This window comes from Podarcis erhardii (genome assembly GCF_964252035.2).
Source record: "Podarcis erhardii genome assembly, chromosome: 17".
Taxonomy (NCBI): Eukaryota; Metazoa; Chordata; class Lepidosauria; order Squamata; family Lacertidae; genus Podarcis; species Podarcis erhardii.
Genome location: NC_138515.1, coordinates 24026166 through 24050313, shown reverse-complemented (window position 1 = coordinate 24050313; position 24148 = coordinate 24026166). Strand labels below are relative to the sequence as shown.

At 44.6% G+C, this 24148-nt stretch overlaps 1 long non-coding RNA gene across 1 annotated transcript in view; it reads right to left on the bottom strand.

The window, feature by feature from the left end:
- The window catches only part of LOC309332623, a 194495-nt gene that overhangs the window by 169583 nt on the left and 764 nt on the right, over positions 1–24148 (bottom strand). The gene's annotated exons all lie outside the window — the stretch shown is intronic.

Genomic DNA, 24148 nt, shown 5'->3' with positions numbered 1-24148 from the left:
GCATGGAAATGCTGTTTAACCTTCCTGCCACAGCAATACCTATTTATCTACTTGCACTGGTGTGCTTTCGAACTGCTAGGTTGGCAGGAGCTGGGACAGAGAAACGGGAGCTCACTCCATCATGGGGATTCGAACTGCCGACCTTCTGATCGGCAAGCCCAAGTGGCTCAGTGGTTCAGAACACAGCGTCACCCACGTCCTAAGAGGTGAGGGTTGTAGTTCGGCAACGTCCAGAGGTCCACAGGTTCGCCTCCCCTGCTATGAGAATTTGCTACCATAAAGCAATGTCTGCTGTTCAGTTAACTGATTCCACTTGTGTTTATTTTCTACATTTGGTTTGCTTCTATTGATTTAACTGCTGCTCTGAGCAGACTTCAAACGTTATGGGCCCTGTAAGGAGCACTGCAGTACAGAGTATTTTGGGCAACCTGCTCGTGTAAAGTTAACACTGGAGTGGACTGTTAACTTCAGTAGAATTGCTTTTTGGTGTTGGCAAGAACAACCCTGCATACTAATATCAGACAGAAGATGACTTCTATGTAGCTCCCCACTTTTCACGGTAATGTTCTCAAGTTTTCGAAATGGTCCCTTTGTTTGTTTACCCGCGATTCTTATTGTTCCAAGTAGAGGAGCTGAGGCAGGGTGACAGAGAGAGAGAAGGCAAACATAATTGGAACAAAATGTCTTTTGTCATGCTAATAACGAGTGTCATCATTTTATTTATATTGTGGATTCCCCACCCCCACTAACACAAGAGCACTTCAAAGAGCAGAGAAGAATAGAACAGAAGAACATTATGAAATAAATGTGGAGCTCCCCCCTAATGAGAACCGGTTAGAAAGGAGGCAAGCAGGCAAAACACAAACAACTGGCGGACCATCTAACGTGTATCAAGCTGTTCTAAAGGATTTGCTCAGGTGCATCAAACAAAGATGGGAAACCTGAGGCCTTAGCTCACCAGCGACATACAGCTGGGAAAACGATTGCAGTTGGTGACATTCAAACACAAGATAAAGACTTAAGAAAGACTTCTAGGGTAGGTGAATGAGATGAGAGCTTGCAGGCAACCTAGCCAGCCTGACCAAAAGGTATTGTGTCCTGCTAAAAGTCTGCCCTTTCCCAACTTCCTCATCTAGAAGCAGTACATCAAATAATATTTTTCATAAATGAGCATCTTTTAAAGCTGGTCATATGTTACTGAGCACAGCACTGAAGATATATTCCTTCTGCCCAATGACATTCACATCCAGGATCCAGGGAAATAATGTGGTACCTTATCACCCAAACACCTTCTTCCCTACCAGCTAAATGATGACCACTTAAGTACCAGTATTTCACAGTTTAAAAAAGAGAGAACATTTCTGCCTATTTAACACTTTCTTTGCCTCTTCCCACTTCTTTTGAGCATTATATGTTGCTGAAAGCTTTTCTCTCTCTGCCTCCTTGCGTGTTACTCTGCATTCATTTACCAGGCCTAGCCTGGGTTTATGTTTTATTTTTTATATCAGGGTCTGCAAGTAAGCCAATCACAAGTGTTTTTGCTTTTTTGTTTTGTTTTAATAAAAACTGTCCACTACAATGCTTCAACTCAGAGTGGATACATCTGGTTGCATGTATTATAGAAGAATTGCAACACAGTCACATTCCGAAATGTTTACTATCCGATGGTTATGAAGGAGATAAAAGAGGAAAACAGTGGTCTGGTGTTTTATATCCTTGTGGAGTCATTTCCCTTAATGTGCACTAGAGTCAAGATGTAGCCACCCTTCACTCGTGAGATTTAAAGTGTAGAGGCTCGGGAGGAAGAGGCTGAAATCTGAAAAAGTGCAGAGAAATGTAATTCAACGTAAATTAATGTAATCTACTCAAAAGGCAAAACAGGCAGAAGGTGACAATGATTTGCCAGGAACACTGATTAGAAAATAAGGTGTACCCTTGATCAATTGGGGTAGAGGGAAAATGCACAACCAGTTGGTAAAATCCTATTTGACCTTGTGCATGGGGAAGCAGTTTCCATGCTGCAGCAAGTTTTGCAAAGTAGCCATTCTCATTGAACAGATTGGGAAATTCAGATCAATCAGCATAGCATGTGGAAATGGCCTAAGGTAGAGAGAGAGATGAGTAGATCTCAAGAATGTGCACTTTGATGAGCCATTGATTCATCTTGAATAGATTTTAAAACACAGCTACACTATGACATTCACCATGTCTCTTGCGTAGTGGATACAGTCTGGAAAGCAAGTGAGAAACATTGGCGCTTTTAAGTCTATTTTGAAATAATGTTTTATCAGCTATTCAGTTCCATTGTGGTGGTTTTTGAAAGCTGAGATATAAGGATGCAGTCCAAAATATACTTTGCTGTGAGTAAATCCTATTGAAATCAATGGTGTTAGTTTCTTACTCGACATTATTAGGATCCAGCTTCACATCTCAGAACCCCTTAAAGTTAAGCTTCAGCACCGAAATTTCTTGAAATTAGAGGCTGTTTCAAAAATTGCATTAAGCCATTATAAAGGTTTCACTTGCTGAAAATGTTAGTTAATACAGTGGCCGTGACTTCTGCATGAGAATCCATTGATCACATTATTCACTATTTATCCATTCATTATATTTCACCCTCCTTTTCAGACAACTGTATCAAAGCAATTCACATCAATTAACCCCCCCCCCCATATAATACAATGGAAGACACAGTTGTATGAAGCTATGGAAACTTGCAGCGTAGCCTAAATTAAACCTTTCATCTTTCCAACAAGGTTCGAAAAGTCAAGAAGAAAAATGAGCTTTGTACGCATCTACCTTAGAGTTTACAATTCATTATCAGTCAGTCATGGGGTCCTGCCTGGGTAGATTTTGAACACTGATCTGGATTTCTAAGAAATATTTTTAAATGAGGGAGTGATCCAGAATCCCTAAATCTAAGTGAATGGGACTTAATCAGATCAGCCTGATAGCTCAACACTCTTGTAAGAATAGAACCATATTCAAAAAGCACTAATGCCCTGATGACAATGGGGCTCAAGTGCTCAGTGTAGTGAGAGAGCATCGCTGACACCCCATTGGCTATCCCATTGGGTTGACAGCCAAAACATGTCAGCTTCATTTTATAGTGGAGGCTTTGGCAGAGATTTTTGTTGTCGCGATCTGCCAAGAAAAAATTCCTTTGTGAAGGGAGTAAGAGTTTCACCTGCTCAGCGGGTAAGGAAGGGCGGCAAGTTGCTCTGAGATAGAGCAAAACCTCAGAACCTCTTTTGAATGCTTTGTTTTGTGAGCATGTGAAGCACTGACAAGCATACTCATGAGCAGGTGTGGAGTACCTTTTCTTCTGTAGTGCATAGTCACTGCAAGCTGCTACCTTGGCAGTTGGACCTGCTCCTGTGCCACAAACAGCAACTTGATATGTATTCAGTCAGCCGGTAATGCTTTGCAAAGCATGGAGAGAAGCAGTGCTGGATTTAAGGTAAAGGTAAAGGGACTCCTGACCATTAGGTCCAGTCGTGACTGACTCTGGGGTTGCAGCGCTCATCTCGCTTTATTGGCCGAGGGAGCCGGCATACAGCTTCCGGGTCATGTGGCCAGCATGGCTAAGCTGCTTCTGGCGAACCAGAGCAGTGCATGGAAACGCCATTTACCTTCCCGCCGGAGCAGTACCTATTGATCTACTTGCACTTTGACGTGCTTTCAAACTGCTAGGTTGGCAGGAGCTGGGACCGAGCAATGGGAGCTCACCCTGTTGCGGGGATTCGAACCGCCAACCTTCTGATCGGCAAGTCCTAGGCTCTGTGGTTTAACCCACAGCGCCACCTGCGTCTCAGTGCTGGATTTACGTATAAGCTAAACAAGCTATAGCTTAGGGCCCCATTCTCTTGGGGCCCCCCAAAAAATTTAAAGGGAAAAAACCTGGATGTACATTTCCAAAATATAAGATAAAAAACAAATAAAATAAAACCTACATACAGCAACAGTGTTTTGTGCTGTGTAGGCTCCTATGATGTAAGTAAGGGGCCCTGTCTGCTAGCTTGCTCCCTAAAATACCACTGGTTTGCTCATTTCTATATATAAGGTGCCGACATTCTGCATGGACTGGTTACATGGCACCATGTGCAAATGGCTTCAGATACCTATTAGGTCCATAAATTACCACATAGCATATATTCAACACAAAGAACAGCAAAAGTTTGTTGTTGGCAAAGGACAGATGGACATATTTCCATCACCTTCAGTAGCTTAGGGCCTCAACAGACCTAAAACCGGCCCTATGAACTTTACCAAATTGCTAGCAGGACCAGTGAAAAAATAGTCTGAGTCATCTTTATTTCCAGATCAAACTGCTGGTAATGATAAGAGTTACTGGATCTTATGAGGTTGGACTCAAAATCTAAGGAACAACATCAGTGGTATCTCAGAATGTGTATACTTTATCTTCTTTCTCTGCCATATCCGAGATATTTCTTATAAATCTTCCTTTGAAGGCCCATGTTTTATATCTTTGTCTGCATGTTTGAATGAAGTGATTTACCTTTTGTCTTGTTTTTTTTTTTTTAAATGCACTAACCAGAGCCAGAATCTGCCTCCTTTTGCCAGTCATATCATGTTGCTACCCTAAGGGTTAACGATTGCATTATGACTTAATAACATGCTTCTTCCCTTGATTAATTCCTATAATAATCCCAGCATTTGGCTATGCTAAACAGACGATAAATACTTTTCTGACAGAACTCCCATAAGTTAAACTCCTTTCACCAAGAGACTTCGGCCATTTTTTATCTTCATCGCTGAAATGAATTGAACAGAACCCTGATGAGAATTAATCAACTCCCTGCAGTAACAGTGCTTGCTGTCTGTTTAACATTCTGTATTGTTATGGGTTTCCTAACAGAGATAGTATCAGTGTAGGCTGCCCTGAGGCAATACCTGGCCAAACTCTCTGATTTGAAAAGACAGTATTAATAGTATGGCAGTTATTTCCATGGGAACAAATAATTAGGCCGCTTTTCCTTTCTGAATGGCTAGGACTGCGGTAGGGAGCCTTATCTGGGCACTTCTGAGCAACCACAAACTTAAATAGGGTTAATACTTTTTCCCTCTCTTCACAAGCAACAGGAGTTCTGTGATACATTGATCTCTTAAGAAGAGAACTTTCAACACACTTCCAAAATTGCAGTTTTCCCAGGATCTCTTTGTGGAAAGCCAGTTAGACTGGCATACAACCAATGTAAGCTTGCAGTCTTGATATGCCCCAGATGAACATCATTAGGGCAGGGTTCCTGTATTTTTGACAATTGTGAAGAATGGCAGGTGCAGCTTGTAACGTCAGCATGAGAAAAGTTGTGCATGCTCAAGTTCCCTTTTCCACACAAGTATTTAAAATACAGGACTTTGTCTCCCTTTGCATCTGGTTTCCTTATCCACTGGAATTTTTTTTATGCTAATAATCAGTTTTTGTTTTCGCCGTTGAAGCTCTCCCTTTTATTTCTTTGTTTTTGTTTGTTCTCCAACAAGTGTTTCCCTAAAGTATTTCCCAGCTGTCTGATAAAACGCGCGCGCGCACACACACACACACACACACACACACACACACACAGTCTGCAATGGTCTGGGAAGCAGAATTGATTCCTGTTGTTCAGTCATTCAGATTCTGTGGCAATGTTTATGAAAAGAACACCACCTAATTAAATGCAGTGTTGAAATTAAAACTTGAAACAGCCTTTGAAACAGACAAATTTACTGTGTTAGAGCTGATCATTTGATCTGAAAAATAAAGCATTTTTTTTGTCTCATTTACGTCCCGTTTTCTTACTCAAGTATTTGTTCCCATTGGACACAATCCAGCCACTTTTAAATCCTATTGATTTCAATGAAAAACATTTTTAGCACAGCCTTGATTGTCCCGACAATATAATTACTAATGCAATTTTTAGCGGTGGAATCCACATGCATGCCCACTCAGAAGCAAGCTCCAATTAATTCACTATCTTCAAAGGGACTTCTGAGCAGACATGTATAGGACTGTGCTGTAAATTATGTAAATGTGGCAGGATCCTTGATTTTTAAATGCAATTGATCTTTCAAAGTTTCTTTGTGTATTTAACTTTAGAACATTCTAAAACTGCACACTTGCCAATTCCATCTGAATATGCTTCTCCTCGTTTCAAGACCTTTCTCAGCCTGAATGTCATATTTACCGTACTTGTAGACAGCAGTGTGTGGTCAGTAGACTAAGGGACTAGGCTAATCCCCTAAATGTTCCCCTAGCATCTGCTTCCCAAATAATAATAATAAATTTTATTTTTATCCCGCCCTCCCCAGTCGAAGCCGGGCTCAGGGCGGCTAACAACAATAAAATAGTACAACATTCTAAAAATATTTCATTATAGAAATTAATTAAAATAAAATTGATGGCAACCATTAAGCTAAAGTTCTGTGGAGATTGCCAAAGGAGGGAGTCAGGCTGCGCCCTGGCCAAAGGCCTGGTGGAACAGCTCTGTCTTGCTGGCCCTGCAGAAAGATGTCAAGTCCTGCAGGGCCCTAGTCTCTTGTGACAGAGCGTTCCACCAGATTGGAGCCACAGCCGAAAAAGCCCTGGCTCTGGTTGAGGCCAGCCTGGGACCTTCAGGATGTTTTTATTTGAAGACCGTAAGTTCCTCTGTGCGACATACCAGGTCCCGTAGGTACAAGGAAACTTCAGCCTGGCTTATGGAGGGAAACACTGAAGAAACCTTTCTCTTCCCTTCTCCCCCCACCCAATTATAAAATTCACCATTGTAAGTGCTGTTTTGTAACTGTGCTTCCTGAATCTATTTACTTCATAGTTTCTTTATCGCTCTTTGACTGGAGTCTCCAGAGCAGCTCACCATATTTGTGAAATGCAACTGCTCCGTTAAAAACCTTGTAAAATGTAAAAATTAAACTGCTAAAATGACCCCCGATGAGTGACTGAGGGGAGGGGCAGAAAGAGAGAATGTGTTAAGAAGCAGGGTTATTTTAAAACGCCGAATTAACAACTTACACAAATTAGAACCCTCCAAAATAAACAACAACAACATTAAGGGCTTATCTACACTTCCTTTCGTCCCCATTGGGGAAAAGCACTCTTTAGTGCTAAATCGGAGCAAACAGCAATTCGGAGGTTTTCTAGATTGACATTTGTTCTGTTCTATCACAAAAGAGTGGGTTTTCCCTGCAAAAGGGGTGGGTCAAGGCAGTGGCGGAGCAAGCCGATTGGGCGCCTGGGGCAGTACGCGTGCCCTGCACCCAGGGGTGGGGCCAGCCACCTGTGGGGTGGAGCAAGCTGGTGCAGGACGCTCTGTGGGGCCTCCTCCCACTCTGCCACCCTACAATTGAGGGGGAGGTGGTGGGTGGACCATTTGGGGCAGTGCAGAGCCCACAGGCGCGCAAGCCACCGTGTCACTCCCAGGAGAGACGTGTGGCTCGGGTGCGCTGCAGGCCCCGCGGTGAGTTCCGCCCAGCATTTTGCCACCCCCCTCAGTGGTGACACCCAGGGCGGCCCACACACCCCTTCCTCCGTCCCTGGGTCAAGGCAGTACGATTTTTCTAGAAAAATAGGTGCCGGAACTCACCATGAACGCCTCCCTCGTTCTCTTAGACTGGCAATGGCGCCCATCTGAGAGGTGCCGAAACCGAGTTCTGGTGAGTTCTAGCTGGGGGGAAAAGACCTCAGTCAAGGGGAGAACTTCTCAAACCTGTGCCTAGGAAGAAGAAGAAGAAGAAGAGTTTGGATTTGATATCCCGCTTTATCACTACCCGAAGGAGTCTCAAAGCGGCTCACATTCTCCTTTCCCTTCCTCCCCCACAACAAACACTCTGTGAGGTGAGTGAGGCTGAGAGACTTCAGATAAGTCTGGCTTGAGAGCAGTACATGTGAAAAGGATCTAGGAGTCTTGGTTGACCACAAACTTGACATGAGCCAACAGTGTGACGCGGCAGCTAAAAAAGCCAATGCAATTCTGGGATGCATCAATAGGAGTATTGCATCTAGATCAAGGGAAGTAATAGTGCCGCTGTATTCTGCTCTGGTCAGACCCCACCTGGAGTACTGTGTCCAGTTCTGGGCACCACAGTTCAAGAAGGACACTGACAAACTGGAACGTGTCCAGAGGAGGGCAACCAAAATGGTCAAAGGCCTGGAAACGATGCCTTATGAAGAACGGCTAAGGGAGCTGGGCATGTTTAGCCTGGAGAAGAGGAGGTTAAGGGGTGATATGATAGCCATGTTCAAATATATAAAATGATGTCACATAGAGGAGGGAGAAAGGTTGTTTTCTGCTGCTCCAGAGAAGCGGACATGGAGCAATGGTTCCAAACTACAAGAAAAAAGATTCCACCTAAACATTAGGAAGAACTTCCTGACAATAAGAGCTGTTTGACAGTGGAATTTGCTGCCAAGGAGTGTGGTGGAGTCTCCTTCTTTGGAGGTCTTTAAGCAGAGGCTTGACAACCATATGTCAGGAGTGCTCTGATGGTGTTTCCTGCTTGGCAGGGGGTTGGACTCGATGGCCCTTGTGGTCTCTTCCAACTCTATGATTCTATGATTCTAAGTGTGACTAGCCTAAGGTCACCCAGCAGCTGCATGTGGAGGAGCGGGGAAGTGAACCCGGTTCCCCAGATTACGAGTCTACCGATCTTAACTACTACACCACACTGCAGGTCAAGTGGAAAACCACTCACACCCTTGCTTTGTAGGCATGGGACAAGTGGAGGTGTGGAAGAACCCTATCTTCCACATGTGAAGAACATTCTGTTCCTGAACATGGGTGAAGACACCAGTGGAACAGGCAGTGCTAGTGTGATTTGAGAGAGCAGACATGTGATAGTGTCTTCGCTTGCCTGCCTCCTTCCCTCTCTCACACAGGGAACTAGCAGGACCCATGATCATGCATGAACTCATAGCTCCCAAAGGCTACTTCTCTTAGCAGGTGCTTTTCCTTAAGTGCTGGTGAGTCCCAGAGTATTGTCAGAAATGCACTCAGCCAGGATACGCTGCGGCAGCTGAGATGTGGAACGCCTTCTGAAATGAAGGCAGGATGGGAATTTCCAGGTCTGCTTGCTATTTATTCAGCTCAACGCAGCAGTGTAATAAAAGGCAACAAGCAGGGGAGGGGAGGAGAGGGAGGGGGAAGACACCACAAAGCTAATGAAATGTCAGAGTTTGTGTATGCTAACCAGACAAATGCAGAGAGATGCATAAAACCACAAGGGACAAACCTGTCATTTACATGAATTATTACTGGGCCTGTGACTCCAGGGGAGGCTAGGAAAGTGCAGGGTAATCAAGGAGCAGAGGCACTGTCTCTCTGCGCAAGCCCTTCATTTAAGAGGCATAATAAAAGGACAAACATGTTGTCGAAGAGCTGCGGAAATACATGGGGGTTTTTTTTGAACCATAAGAAGAGAAGCAGCGTCGAACAATATACTTTTGCACTGGACATACAAATGCTACAGAAGTGGTTGCTTTGTAAGCTGTGATTTGCTACAAGCACAGAATCTTGGTGTTGTTGTTATTATTAATTAAATTTGTTAGAATTTTGGTCCTGGAATTGCCATGTCTGGAGCACTCCTTGTTTTGGTGGTGGTAAGGAGAATAAAAACCACCAGAAATTGGATGTCAAGATGAGCCCTGTTTTTTTTTTAAAAAAAGTTCTAAAGTGTGGTGGAACACCACTGCCCCGCCATCAATGGTAAGCCCCCTCCCCATGAAAAATTGCTTTTCCCAAATCCACTTACTTCAAAAGGGTCAATGATTTTTTTTGGTGTGGGGGGGGAAGGGGATAGGGAGGAAAGTCAGAATTTCATTCAGCCTTAACAGCTCCCCCCAAAAACTGCCAAGGAGGGGCCTTTGACTTTCTGCTTTTTTTTCAGCTGGTAAAATCTTTCACGAAAATTCATCCATGGTTTTGCCCTAGGAAGTGAAATTTCTCGCAAAAGCTACTTTGTCTACATTCTTTTTTTAGAAGATGAATTTTGAGAAAACAATTGTTTCGACAAGTAACTTGTCCTGATAACATCACAGACTTTTATCATGCCATGTGTTGAAGTTTCATTTGATTACTCTAAGAGATCATGCCGCATTTTCCCATGAGTGCTGGGTGGATTCCTGCCACGGTCTGAACAATTTATGTATTCAATAAACATTTGCCATATGCTATGAAAGGAATCTGGATTGTGTTTGCCTTTTGCCACTCTCACCTGGCATGTCAGTTTCTCAGCCAATGCTATTGACCATACTCTGATATACCAAGAACCAGTGTTCAGTCCATCACTGGTAGTCCAACATTTGGCTATATCCATATGAGCAGGAGTCATCAGAAAGGCTAAGAGGTCACCTTTATGATCCATTCTTAGTGACCTTGAGAGGCTTGCACCCATTCACAAACTAAGAGAAGAGAGAATAAAACTGTGAGAAGGGCAAAAAACCCAAAACATCTTGCCCTACCGTGAATGAAAGTCTAATTGAAAGCTATTTTGATTTATTAGCGATGAACTTTCCAATGTAGGGAGAGGCTGCAATACAGCATGAGTAACTGTTTTCAAGAAAGTTTTGCCTCATATTTTTGACTGCGCCTCTGTCAGAAAAATCTGCAGTTCCAGAGAAAACTGATTAGACATATATCAGTTTTCTTTACAGCTTCCTCTGATGCTTCAGCTGCAATAGATGTAGCAGTTTTCTGTTATAGCCAAGAAGATCCCACCAGGATACCACATGACCATGATTTTAAGGTATTGATGTCCTTCATGTTTTTAAGACACAAAATGGAGGCCTGTTTTGAGGCTGGGTAGGGGCAACCATTGGCGCAAACAAGGAGGAGGAGGATAGGCCAATAGAGCATTGCAAAATGGGTGTAAAGAAACCAATTTATAACAATGATCTCAGTGCCAGATTTACTGCTGCAAGGAAGAAGGAATGCATTGTGATTGACTAGAAACAGACAAAGCTTAAAGCATTCGCTCTTAAATCCTCTCTGTTAATATAAAAATTAAACAGCAAATCAAATAGCTGGATGCTCTGAGCAGCCAACTTATAGGTGCCAGTTAAACATAAATGTTAACTGCCTTCCCATTTCCCCACGCACAGAACTGCTGGCCACCCGGTTTTCCTCACACTACAGTCACAGAGGGACAGGATCATGTTTGAAATGAGTTCTTGCTTACTTCGTTGGCTTCATCCTCTGCCAAGCTGAGAAGCGTTGACGCTTGCAGTGACATCAGAAATGAGCCAGAACAGTGTGGGGAGTCCGAAGAGAGTGGCCAGCAGTCGGAACATTGCCTGAGAGAGGCAGATTATTCTTATTTTTAATTAGATTAAAGTCTTTGTACTTGGCTCATACCCCATATAGGTTCTGAGGGTCAGTTCAAATAATATCACATCTCCGAGGCCACCTAAAACACATTTCTGTTCAGAGCGGCTCCATATGTGTGATTTTGTATGTGTGTTTGTGTGTGTATCATTTCGAAGCCCCATAGGTCATAAGACAGAATTTATCTACTGGAAGGTCATAATTCACACATCCCAGAAGTCCCTGGTATGAACCCTCAACTTGACTGGGATCATCCAGATATAAACATTTCTCCAGCGTTCTGGGTCTACCAGACCCTCCAAGTGTCCCTATTTTCCAGGAACATGATTTAGAGAAACTTGATTTAGAGAAGCTGTCCCAGTTTCTGATTTGATCCCGGAATGTCCCTATTTTCCTTAGGATGTCCCTATTTTCATTGGAGAAATGTTGGAGGGTATGAAGTTATCCAGCCCCTGAGCCATCTGAAGGCAATCCTGTATAGGGAAGGGTTTTTTTTTGTTTTTTAAAAAGTTTATTATTTTATTACGTTTTTATATATTGTGGAAGCTGTCCAGAGTGTTGGGGCAACCCAATAAGATTATCATTATGGAATGGGACGTACCAAATTAGGTGTTAGGCCTATGGCTAAATCTTGTAGCAAGCTGTAGATAGGGTCTGATTCTTATAAAGGCAGATTGGGGCCAAAGGGCCTGGAGCTGATATTATAGTTAAGATATGGGTTCAGTGTTGGATAGCAGGTAGGGTACAGGCAGGAATATAGTGCCCAAAGCAGGAAGATAATGAAAGGCAAACTGGAGCTCATGTACCAGGTGAGACAATCAGAAGTGGGAGTTATATAGAGCCATATATAAATTTGGAATGAAATGTCTTCACAACAGTTGTTTTAAATTACTTTCGTTTGACCCCAAGTGCTCAGAAAAATCTTTCTAAAATTTCTACTTTTAGTTATTTTTATTTACTTGAAAATTTTTATTTACTTGATTTAAGGGAAGGCAACTGCCCCCCTCCCCCGCTCCCTGGCAACACCCAAGTTTCCAAAGGGTGGGTTTTATGAAAGAAACCTTCCATACTCTTCTGAAGGGATGGGGAGAAGGGCTCAGAAATGACATTCACCATGAGTCATGTGACCATTTTGTTCTGAGAAAATGCATTTTATGGAAGCATTTTCAAGGTATGACAGCACAAACGAGATTACAAGCAATGAATGTCAAAGTGGAGGAAGGAGAAGGAGTCGAGATCACCTTGACTTGCAAGCCGTTATGCCAGAGTTATACCGTTTTGTCTGTGGCAAAAGGCACAGTTGACCTGAATTGGCTCGTTTGTATTTCTGTGTGTAAGAATGGTCTCTTAAGTAAGTTCCTTGGCATGTGTTCAAACTGCAACTCACCATTTCCTGATTGATGCTGTTTTGGGAAGATTGGTCAGAACAGGTTCAGACAGAGAGGAGGAGGAGGAGGAGGAGGAGGGCTTCCATATTTGCAAGGCCACCCCCACCTCCTTGTAATTCTTCCTCCAAAAGGCAACTGTCTGGGCTTTGTTGATGAGTCACATGTAGCTCATCCCTTAGTGCTATTCCTAATGCTTGTCCTCATAACTGGTAGTTGCTGCTTACACACAGTCTTCATCAACCGGTAAGCCAACTGACAGGACACACACATTCCTGCCTTGCAGACGGTTGGGCTACCCCAGGCCTCCTCAAACTCGGCCCTCCAGATGTTTTTGAGACTACAATTCTCATCATCCCTGACCACTGGTCCTGCTAGCTAGGGATCATGGGAGTTGTAGGCCAAAAACATCGGAAGTGCCGAGTTTGAGGAAGCCTGGGCTAGATGAACCTTGGCTCCTTCTCAACTCTGCAATTCTATGATTCTCACTATGTGGATTGACTTACAGTGGTACCTCTGGTTACGTACTTAATCCATTCTGGAGGTCCGTTCTTAACCTGAAACTGTTCTTAACCTGAAGCAACACTTTAGCTAATGGGGCCTCCTACTGCTGCCGTGCCACCGGAGCATGATTTCTGTTCTCATCCTGAAGCAAAGTTCTTAACCTGAGGTACTATTTCTGGGTTAGCGGAGTCTTTAACCTGAAGCGTATGTAACCCGAGGTACCACTGTATATCTGGGATCACTAATGTGGTTACCCCTGGGCACCACACTGCCCTCAACCCCACCCCCCACCCCCTGGTGCCTGCCATAATCTGCCCCTTCCCATTTTTATTTTTGCCCCTTTCCCTTTTTTAAAAAATAGTTTTTATTTACGATTTTCTTGTGCTAGAAAACAAACAAATGGGGAAAAGTGCACCATTTGTCTCCACTTTCAATTCATAGAGTCTTTTTCACAGTTCGTTTACATGTAGTGAGAGACATGTTTGTCATAGACATATTGCGATTGGGGGAGGGGAGAGGGGAGGGAGAGAGATGGGGGTGTTGTTCTTTCGTTCTGTTGCATACTGTTTATGTAGGGGTTTGTGTCAGCATCATGTCGACAGGTCCTTTGATTATGTATATATTTATTTTTATTGACATTGCGATAGGCTAGGGGGTCCAGTTCTTGGTTGGGATGGGCAGTGTAGCTGCTGTGGTGGTGGTGGGGCAGTTGTGGAAATGCCATTAGGAAAGACCTGTTGAATCAAGACAATGAGATTGATGCCTTATTGGTGTCAAAGTTCTGCGTGATTGGAAGGCGAATCGGGTACTCTTATCTTTTCAATTTGTATCCAGACAATGGTATCGTTTCTGCTTCGTGATATGCTAAAACACTTTTGCACTGGAGGCTTGCCATGTTCCTTGAATCTCACTTTCTTCACACATAGCTGAGCTCTTGCATAACCAAGAACAACTTCGCAAATTGCTTCTGCCAAATGGTGCTCTCCATAAAAGACAAAGTGATTATTTTTCTACCCCCGCCCCCACCCCAAGTAAAGGTTACAACAATATTTTGTTTTAACGCACAGCGGAACAACTCAGAGCCATTGACTTAGTAATAGAATACGATGCATGCATGTGTGTGTGTGTATGTGGAAAGTATCTTGGAATGAGTAAGCCTTACTCAAAGTGATTCAGCGCTTGAAAGTGATGTGCTGCTTCAGAACTGCACTGGCTATTTCCTCTCTCCCATTCTAGTAGCATAGCTTAGTGGAATGGCTGCACTGACATCTCTATGCTGAATGGAGATATTCTCAAATCTGCCCCACCAGTTTAGATTGGTTATTTAAACTTAAAAAAAGTAAAATAAATCAGAATATTACAAGTTTAATCCCTGAATTCATTCTCAGTCCTTTGGAATTTGTCTGTACTCTCGTCTGCATCTCGTATGCACTGGGAGAAGCTGTATGGTATTCAGAAACCTCTTGTATGTATATTGTGAACCTTTATTCCAGTCTCCAAAACTCTGGGTCAGTTTATCCCGTCAACAGGACTGCATGCAGAATCCTGGCAGGTTAGGAGCATATTTGCTGTTTCACACAAGTATTGTTATATCATTATATAAACTGATGAAACTATGCCTGTGACAAGTTGAGAAGGTCACATGTATAGAGCTTATGCTCAACAAGAATCTCTGAATTGTAGAATCATAGACCTGTAGAGGTGGAAGGGACCCAAAGGGTCATCTGTTCTAGTCCAACCCCCTGCAATGCAGGGATATCAACTAAATCATACATGACAGATGGCCATCCAACCTCTGCTTAAAAGCCTCCAAGGAAGGAGAGTCCACCACCTTCTGAGGAAGACCGTTCCACTGTTGAAAGGGTCTTACAGTCAGAAAGTTCTTTCTGATGTTTACTCAGAATCTCCTTTCTTCTAACTTGAAGCCATTGATTCAAGTCCTGCCCTCCAGAGCAGGAGAAAACAAGCTTGTTCCATCTTCTGTGTGGCGACCCTGGAGATATTTGAAGGTGGCTATGCTATTTCCTCTCAGTCTCCTCTTTTCCAGGCTATGCATACCTAGCTCCTTCAAGTGTTCTTCTTACCAGGGGTCAGCAAACTTTTTCAGCCGTGGCCCGGTCCACCGTCCCTCAGACTTTGTGGGGGGCCAGACTATATTTTGAAAAAAGAAATAAATGAATGAATTCCTGTGCCCCACAAATAACCCAGAGATGCATTTTAAATAAAAGGACACCTTCTACTCATGTAAAAACATGCTGATTCCCGGACCGTCCACAGGCCGGATTGAGAAGGTGATTGGGCCGGATCCAGCCCCCTTGCCTTAATTTGCCTACCCATGCTCTTAAGGCTTGGTTTCCAGACCCGTAAAAGAGTCTTTTGCTTTTATGCTCGTTTCTGAGCCTTTAATGGTACTGTTCACACACTTGGTATCTTCCACAGGCCTGGAACCCCCTCAATAGATTCCACTCCCCATCTTTTCACGTGTTTGCATGGAATGCCCTCTCTCTTCCGTGCACAGCAAAGTTCGGCAGGTTCTGTGGCTTGCCTTCCAAAGATGCCAAAAAGCCCAGGAATCCAGCCAAGGAGAAAACTGCTGGATCTCACAACACTACACTCAAGGAAATGTTTAGGGAAAACCTGCTGGTGGTGAATGGTAAAAACCGAGGGAGGAAGCCAAAGCAACTTGGCACTTCAGAAAGGATTGGCGTGATGTGCGTTGGACGGGTTTCGTGTCTGATACAGGGAGTTTCCAGAAGGATCGTATGTTAGGCTAGAGGCTAATGTGCTTAGGTTTAATTATGCACTTCTGTACCTCAGGAAATTGCCAGGGAATTATGAATTCATCTCTGCTTTCCAAACACTAAAATAGACATAGAAAGGGCTTTATCTTTGGTATGACAAAACACCCCCAAAGAAAAATAGAAGTGGATTTGGGCCAAGGTCTTTGTCTCAGCATTTAAGAGTGTGCGTGTTTGTGGTGTTGGGCTCCATTCGAGTGACGTATTTTGTTTTACAAACCCCATTTAGCCAATTTTCTTCTGCATCAACAGCTAACACGTCCGCACGCTCAACCCACCGGCTGCGAAGGGAGGAGCAACCACCATTCGGAACGAGAAATGTAAAGGCTTTCGGAAAGAGTTGCTGGTGAGAAACACAACTTTCTGTTTAACTTTTGGATATTAAGCGTTGTTATCTGAAGTGCAACTATAGGCAGTCCTATTAAGAAATGAAAAGGGACGCGGGTGGCGCTGTGGGTAAAACCTGAGTGCCTAGGACTTGCTGATCGTATGGTCGGTGGTTCGAATCCCCGCGGCAGGGTGAGCTCCCGTCTTTCGGTCCCAGCTCCTGCCCACCTAGCAGTTCGAAAGCACCCTTAAGTGCAAGTAGATAAATAGGGACTGCTTTATAGCGGGAAGGTAAACGGCGTTTCCGTGTGTTTCGCTGGTGCTGGCTCGCCAGCTGCAGCTTCGTCACACTGGCCACATGACCCGGAAGTGTCTTCGGACGGCGCCGGCTCACGGCCTCTAGAGCGAGATGAGCACGCAACCCTAGAGTCGGACATGACTGGCCCGTACGGGCAGGGGTACCTTTACCTTTATTAAGAAATGAGGAAAGCAAAGGAGGAGATCCATTACTGCAAATGCCATGGGTGCACCAAAGACATGTCTTCATTTACCCTGAGCCCCTGTGGTAACGCAGGATACAGCCATGGGTGTGCTAGGTGTGGTGTTATTGTTGCACTAGGTACGTGGATCCCACAGCGCTGGCAGTTGCTGGACATGGCAGCTATAAGGGTGGGGGAAGAAGAAGAGGAGTTTGGATTTGATATCCCGCTTTATCACTACCCGAAGGAGTCTCAAAGAGGCTAACATTCTCCTTTCCCTTCCTCCCCCACAACAAACACTCTGTGAGGTGAATGGGGCTGAGTGACTTCAGAGAAGTGTGACTGGCCCAAGGTCACCCAGCAGCTGCATGTGGAGGAGCGGGGAAGCGAACCCAGTTCACCAGATTACGAGTCTACCGCTCTTAACCACTACACCAAACTGGCTCTCCAGGGAAGCACTGGCATGGCAACAGTGAGCACAATCTCTGTCTTCCCCTGCTGCCAGCCATGTGCTTCCTCCACCATTCCTGATGCCACACACATCGCCACCTCACATGCTGCACCTGGCAGGACCTTTTTATCAAGCACACATTTTGCATCCCTATACGGCAGGGATGTCCAACAAGTCAATCGCGATCTACTGTTAGATCTCCACGACATTTTGGTAGATTGCGGTTGATCTCTGGCTCCCTTTTGTCTGTGTTGGTAAATCTGACTCCTGCCCTGCCCCTTGCCCCACCCTCCATTGTTGTTTGAACTCAGGAAGGGAAGATGGAGCTCCCTCTGTGTGGCTGTTTTCATCCATAGCAATGTTTTTGTGAGTGACTTAACTCTAACTTCCCCTTCCTTGCTCCCCACCCCCAAAGCGGAACTCCCCTCCACCAAGAAGCCCTTACCTTAACCCCGCAAAAACAGGTCTTTCCTCCTCCCCCAAAAAGTAGATCTCTGCCAGATTTCAATTCTGAAAGTAGATCGCAGTATCTTGGGAGTTGGCAACCCCTGCTATATGGTAATATATGTTCCTGGTGGAAAGGTTTGCTTAATATTCCCTAATGTTCTCTCCCTATGATAGGAGAGCAGGACAGATGGAATTTGTACCATATGATGTGCTTGTGGCTGTTGATTTGGATGGCTTTAAGTCCTCTTCCCTTAAATGTTCAGGAGGTGTTGCGGTCTGGCCATGGGCCTGGCCAGCAATCCGGCAGTCGGCTGGGGAGGACTGCAGACCTGCCTTTGTCAGGCAAGCCTGGGTCCAGGGATTCCCCAGGGGGTGGGCCCAACAAGCCAATGGGACGTGCTTGGGTCTGCCCCCTGGTGATTAGACGAATTTAAGGGGAGATAAGACTATTCCTGTCCTTGGGAACGTGAGTGGGAAAGTGCTATCACACAGATAGCCTGCTTTTTGGCTTTCCATAGGTGTGGAAACAGAATGATCAACTAGATGGGTCCTTGATCTTGATGATATGTTGATCAAGCTGTCCCTAGGAAGGCAAGGCCACTCTGAATGTAACACTGTTGAGAGGACCTTGCTTGTGCTTTCAAAGGGACAGCTCTTGGCATCATTGCTTCAGCTCCAGTGCACCAGAATCTAGGCTGGTGATTCCTAGACTTCTAATAGGTGAGGCATACTTGAGTTAAAATCGAAGGTATGTGCAGCTCTTACACCCAGAATGGTTTTCTTTAATCAGCTTAGCCAATGGATTAATCAGCTACACTTGGGACCATCAGTTTTAGTTAGCAGAGCTGTGCATGATGTTACTACCAGCAGCCTTGTACGCTGCGTTGCTCAGGAATTCTAAGAAACAAAAACTCAGTGCAGCTTTGAAATTGGTGGCTAAAATCAGTGCAGTTGAAAGGTTCGGTCTGCTAAAATCTTGATTCAAAATGGCATCAAGCTCTATCCAAACATCATGAAAAGCTGCACCTTAATCCAGAGGTGGAGCTAGTTACTCTGGCACACATGTTGTGTACCCAGGGGTGCACAGGGGTTGGGCCATGGCCTGGGATGAGCATCCCAGGGGGGGTAGAGCGAGCATCCCAGGGGGCTGCTTCCTAGGCAGGGGTGGGGAGCCATGCCACTTTGCCAGCAGCCTTCCTCCCTTCCCTCTTCCTTTTGACAGCTCGCGAGAGGCTCCCCCCCCAGGAAGCAGCCAGGAGCGGGGGGCAATGGCGCACCACCTGCCCATGACTCCCAAGCCTCCCCCGAGCTGTCAAAACGAAGGGAGAAGGGAGGGTAGGCCGCTGGCAAGGCAGCACAGCTCTGTTCCTTCTCCCGACAGCTCGGGGTAGGCTTGGGAGTCACAGGTGGGTGGCATGCCGAATGCCACCCCCCTCAGTGATGACAGCCAGGGCAGACTGCCCCCCACCTTCCTCTGCCCTTGCCTTAATCTCAGGAACTACCATGTACAATTTGGTTATGATATCTTAAAGGGTTTCCAAATGCACAGTGAACAAATGCACAGCTTTTCAGAATTAGTAGCAGATTATCGTCACAGCTTTTGTGCATGGAATAACATTTGAATGCATCCACATGAATGCAAGAGAGACACCCCAACCGGTGCCTGAAGATATTACTGTGCTAAACTCCAGTCCACTAGCCAAACTGCCTGCTGCCACTGAAGATTCTTTGGCCACCAGGATGCAAAAGCATTTCAAAAGCCCCGTACTTGGTTCAAGTGGTCTCAGATTACAGCAGTCGCTGGAGCCCTGTGAAGATGGTGGCATGCCGTGTGCTTGCTGTTTGTTTTAACCCTCTCCATAATTAGAGTGGTTAGGCTATTTTTACAGTACATGGCAGTCTTCCTTTCAAGGCTGAAATTATAGGGGATAAATGGGTTGCTTGTGGAGGGCAGGAAGGAATTTTGCTGTGAATGGTGAGGCAGAGCTTGCCAACTTGCGTTAAGCATTTGAGGCTGAATGCATCATTTAGCCAATGACCAATCACGTACATGGCATCTTTGGCTGCAGTTATTTATCCACGCTGAAATGACTAAAGGGGAACTTGATGGGATCTGGAGGGTGCTGTCCTGAGATATACAGTATGTGAATGGGAGCCGTTGCATTTAATGTACACATGGTCCTAGTGCCAGCCTACTGTGGGTAATACACCCTTGGGCAAATTAATTGAAACAAAGCATGTTTTCTATCTTACTTGTAATCCTGTACCCAAAACAAACACAAAAAGTCAGTTGATCATTGTGGTCTCGGAAGCCTGCAGCCAATAGAAGGAATGATGCGCTCGCCACAATATATTGAGGTTCTAAGTAAGAGTTATTCCAGAGCTGGAAAAGAGGTATCCTGATGGTACTGAGATATTGCAGAAGGACCTAGCCCCCTGTCACACATCAAAAGTGGTGAAGAAATTCATGACAGCAGCAAATACAGGTACTTGATTGGCCAGGGAATTTCCTGGACATAAATCCCATTGACAATTTGTGGGCGATATGCAAAAGTCGCCTCCGTGCTGTAGACTGTACGACTATGGAGAAGCTCATTCAGGCGCTGATTCAAGTGTGGTCCAGGGATCTGAAAATCAACAGTGACTAGTAATTTTATTATTTGAAACTAGTAGACTCCATGCCAAACCATGTTCAAATGCTGCTTAAAAATAGCGGAGGTCATATCCATTACTAATGTACGTATATGTGAGTTTTGTACATTGTTTCAATTAATTTGCACAAGGGTGTAAGTGGTCTTGTGGAAAAAACTGCTCAGATCACCCACTTCCTAGGCACATTCATTCATATATTTATTTGCTACCCAAAGAAACAGCTCTCTGCTCCCAGGGAGCTTACAGTTCAAGAGAACCAAATCAACCCAGTGCATGTGCCCCACAGGGCTAGATGGGAATGATGCAGCAAAACAAAACTTCCCAGCTGCAACTTACATTCTGGTACCTATTCCAAAGAATAAGTGGCTTTGTGGTGAAACAGCCCACAACAACTGATTCCAAGGCAGTGCAGTCAACGATATTTGCAAGTTGTACAGATGAGGATGATGCAACAGGAAGCAACACTTTGAAACCGTCAGTGTTCTATTGCCTGTCCTTGATTTTTTAATAGAAAAACAGGCTGGAATATCTGATTATGAGGCAATCCAATCGACCAAATTCACATCACACATAGGACTAATTGGGAATGATAGAGTGAGCTAATAAACCTTAAAAAAAAAACACCAAATCCATGTTCCAGTGTCTGCGTTAGAGAATGAGCCGTTCAGCAAAATGCAAACAAGCCACAACAACAGCAACTAGGAATATCCAGTTTTGAAGCAGTCCGATCAACAGAATTCACAGATTCACATGCTGTATATAGGATGCAATCCAATCAACAAAATTCACATGCCATATAGGATGAGATGTTCACAAGACAGTAAGCCACAAAAACTCCAAAGAATCCACATTCCATTGCCCATTCTGGTGAGAAACTCATTTTGTAGAAAAGCAGCTAGAATGCCGAGGCGCCACTATTAACAAAATCCACAAACAGATGGGAAGTAGATGTCGGTTGAAAGACCAGCTTGGAGTGTTTGGATCTTGCACTACATTCCTGGAGCAGATTAAGGTTTCTTCTGGCCTACCACCCACCACACTGCACACGAATCTTTCTGCCTGAGCTGATGGACGTAGCATTGGATTTGGGGTTCAGGGTTCTCAGGGTGATTGATTTAGGAACCAGCAGCATTCCTGCCATGCTGCTATATTCAGGGCAACTCAGGACTTCGTGCCTACTGTGATGATAATAGGCAGAATGTGTCATGGTCCAGTCTATGGACAATTGACGTCCCGGCTGAGGACGTCAGGACCGGGGGCAAGATGGCGGGGTGGGAGCAAGAACGAGAGTCCAGAAGCCAGGGGTCCGAGGGCCAGGAAGCAGGGAGTCATGAAGTCAAGGGTCTGAGGATCGAGAAGCAAGGAGTCACGAAGTCAAGGGTCCGAGGGTCAAGAAGCAAGGAGTCAAGAAGTTGAGGTCTGAGGATCAGGAAGCAAGAAGCCAAACACAGCAAGGCAGGAAACGAGCTGCTGTGGCAAAGAGACGAAGGGAAATGCTGACCTTATATCCCTTCCCGGCTCTTGCCACTAGGTGAGGTGAGTTACCAAGCGGCCTCACCTGTGTGGCCACGCCTTGCCTCTCCAGAACAAACTTAGGAAGGCCCCAGTCCTGTGAAGCCCTACTGGTCACAGGGCCTGGCTCCTGCACTCCTGACAGAATGATGGTGATCAAAAAGTAGGGGATTTTGTACCTTCTCACTTGACATGGTTGGATCGCTTCCTGCTGAGATTTAGACTTGCGGTGACTGTTTCCCTCTGTAAGGGTAGGGGACCTATTAGAATAGTCACTCATTGATCCATTTTAATTGGGGTTTAGGGTGGGTTTAGGCACTGAAAGTGCTGTAGTAACTCAGTGTGATGACTTTTGCCAGGACAGAGACAGATGATTATCCTGGACCTTTCAATACCATCAACTATGGTATCCTTCTGTAGAGACTGTCTGAATTGGGTGCAGCCATCTTTGCCTATCCATGGTTCCAATAACACATGATAAGTGGTTCATCTACTAAGAAGAGTGGAGCTCAACCTGTTCTGGAGGGACTGTACTCTCCCAAAAGATTCATAGTTTGGGGTTGTTCAATGGCTCTGTGGCTTGGAGAGCCTTTTCCCCAGCTTAGGTGTCTTCACTAGCACTGTTTAGAAAGATCCTGGCTACTTCAGTCATCCATGTCCTGCTAATCACCTGTTTGGATTACTGAAATGTGTTGTCAATGGATTTGCTTTCCACACAGCCTGGAAAATTGAGTTGGAGCAGAATATGGCTCTGAGGCTTCTAGCTAGGACTTGAAGTCCTGAAGGTATTAGTCTGCTTTGCCATCTTCACTGGTTCCTGGTCTATTTCTGGACCCAATTCAAAGTGCTTGCTTTAAAAGACAGCAACTTTCTTCATGGTTTGGGACCTATGGTTTGGGTATCTGAAGGATTCCCTTTTCCCATATCAGCAAATGTCATTTTCTGTGTGCCATGATTAAATGAGGTATGGTAGGTGCCTACAAAAGAAAGGAGCTTTTCAGCAGTGCTCTCTTGATTGTGGGATCGCTCCACAGAGAGGCATGCATGGTGCCTGCTTTAATATATTTTTGACACCAGCTAATCTGTGCCCGATCAGTGTTCATAAAGGAATTAGCACAAGGATACCCTGGAACTTCCATTTCTGAGGCATTCCAAATCAGCAAATTCACTGGTCATGTAGAACATCTAAGAGGGCTTGCCGTAAAGTGGTCAGCAACCAGTTTCTGACTAATACATCTCCCAAAGTCTAATTATAGGCAGAAAATTATTTGTGGTATGAAAAAGCAGAGTTTTAAGAAATATTAAACAACTCTGTTAATATGATGACCATTAATTTTCCATAGAATCCAACTTCTGATGTCTAATCCAGACATTAAACCATTTATGAAAAAAGGAAACGCATTGCTTTAAATGCCCTTGCATCACAAACAGTAACACTGAAATGTAATATAAAATGAAGAGACAAGAATGAGGAGTCATGCCAACCTCAGAAGAATAAAGGATTTATTAGTCTTCTTTTTTACTCAAGTCAAGGTAGATTTTCTGAAGAGAGAGAGAGCGCACTAAAAGGTGAGATTAGTATTAAAAAAAATTGCACCACCGTATTCAAATTAGCAGAGGCCATTCACATTGATGCCAGCTGAGGATCTAGTTCAGCCACCATCTTTAAATGTTTAATTTCTTGCCTCTGGCTGGATTTCTTCAGAGCTTCACCATGATTTAAAGTTGGTTTAATGGTAGCAGAGTCAGATAGCTGTGTGGCCTGCTAAGTCATTGCCCCCATATGTGACTGATGATATTTCGACATGATTACAGACCTTGGGCCATTATCGCGGTTTGCAGTGAAAGTGCTCAGATCAGTTTAAGCTTACACTGCTACTGGAAGTGGAGGGGGGAGACAGGGGGTGTTTCCTCCTTTCTTCCCCCCTTTTGCCTCCGCTCCTTGAAGTACTGATACGGCCGCAGGATTTGCCAGATGGAAAGTTGTCCGATAGACAGTGTGTAAACGGAATGAGAAAACCAAGAAGCTATCGACTGCCCATCCATTATGTGCTTGTACGCCTGTGTGTGCTTCTGTGCTTTATAAAGGAGCTGGAGGAGTCTTTCATATAGCGTTTCTGGTTAATTATTTCCAGTCGTCTTTGGTGAACCCCAGGCTTCCTTGAGTTAGTGTGTTTATCAGAAAAATAAACAATCATGAGCTAGAGCCAACAGGTCTGCACTTACTGTTTTTCCTGTAATCTTCTGATCTTTCTTCTCACTTTCTCCTGTTCCCCAG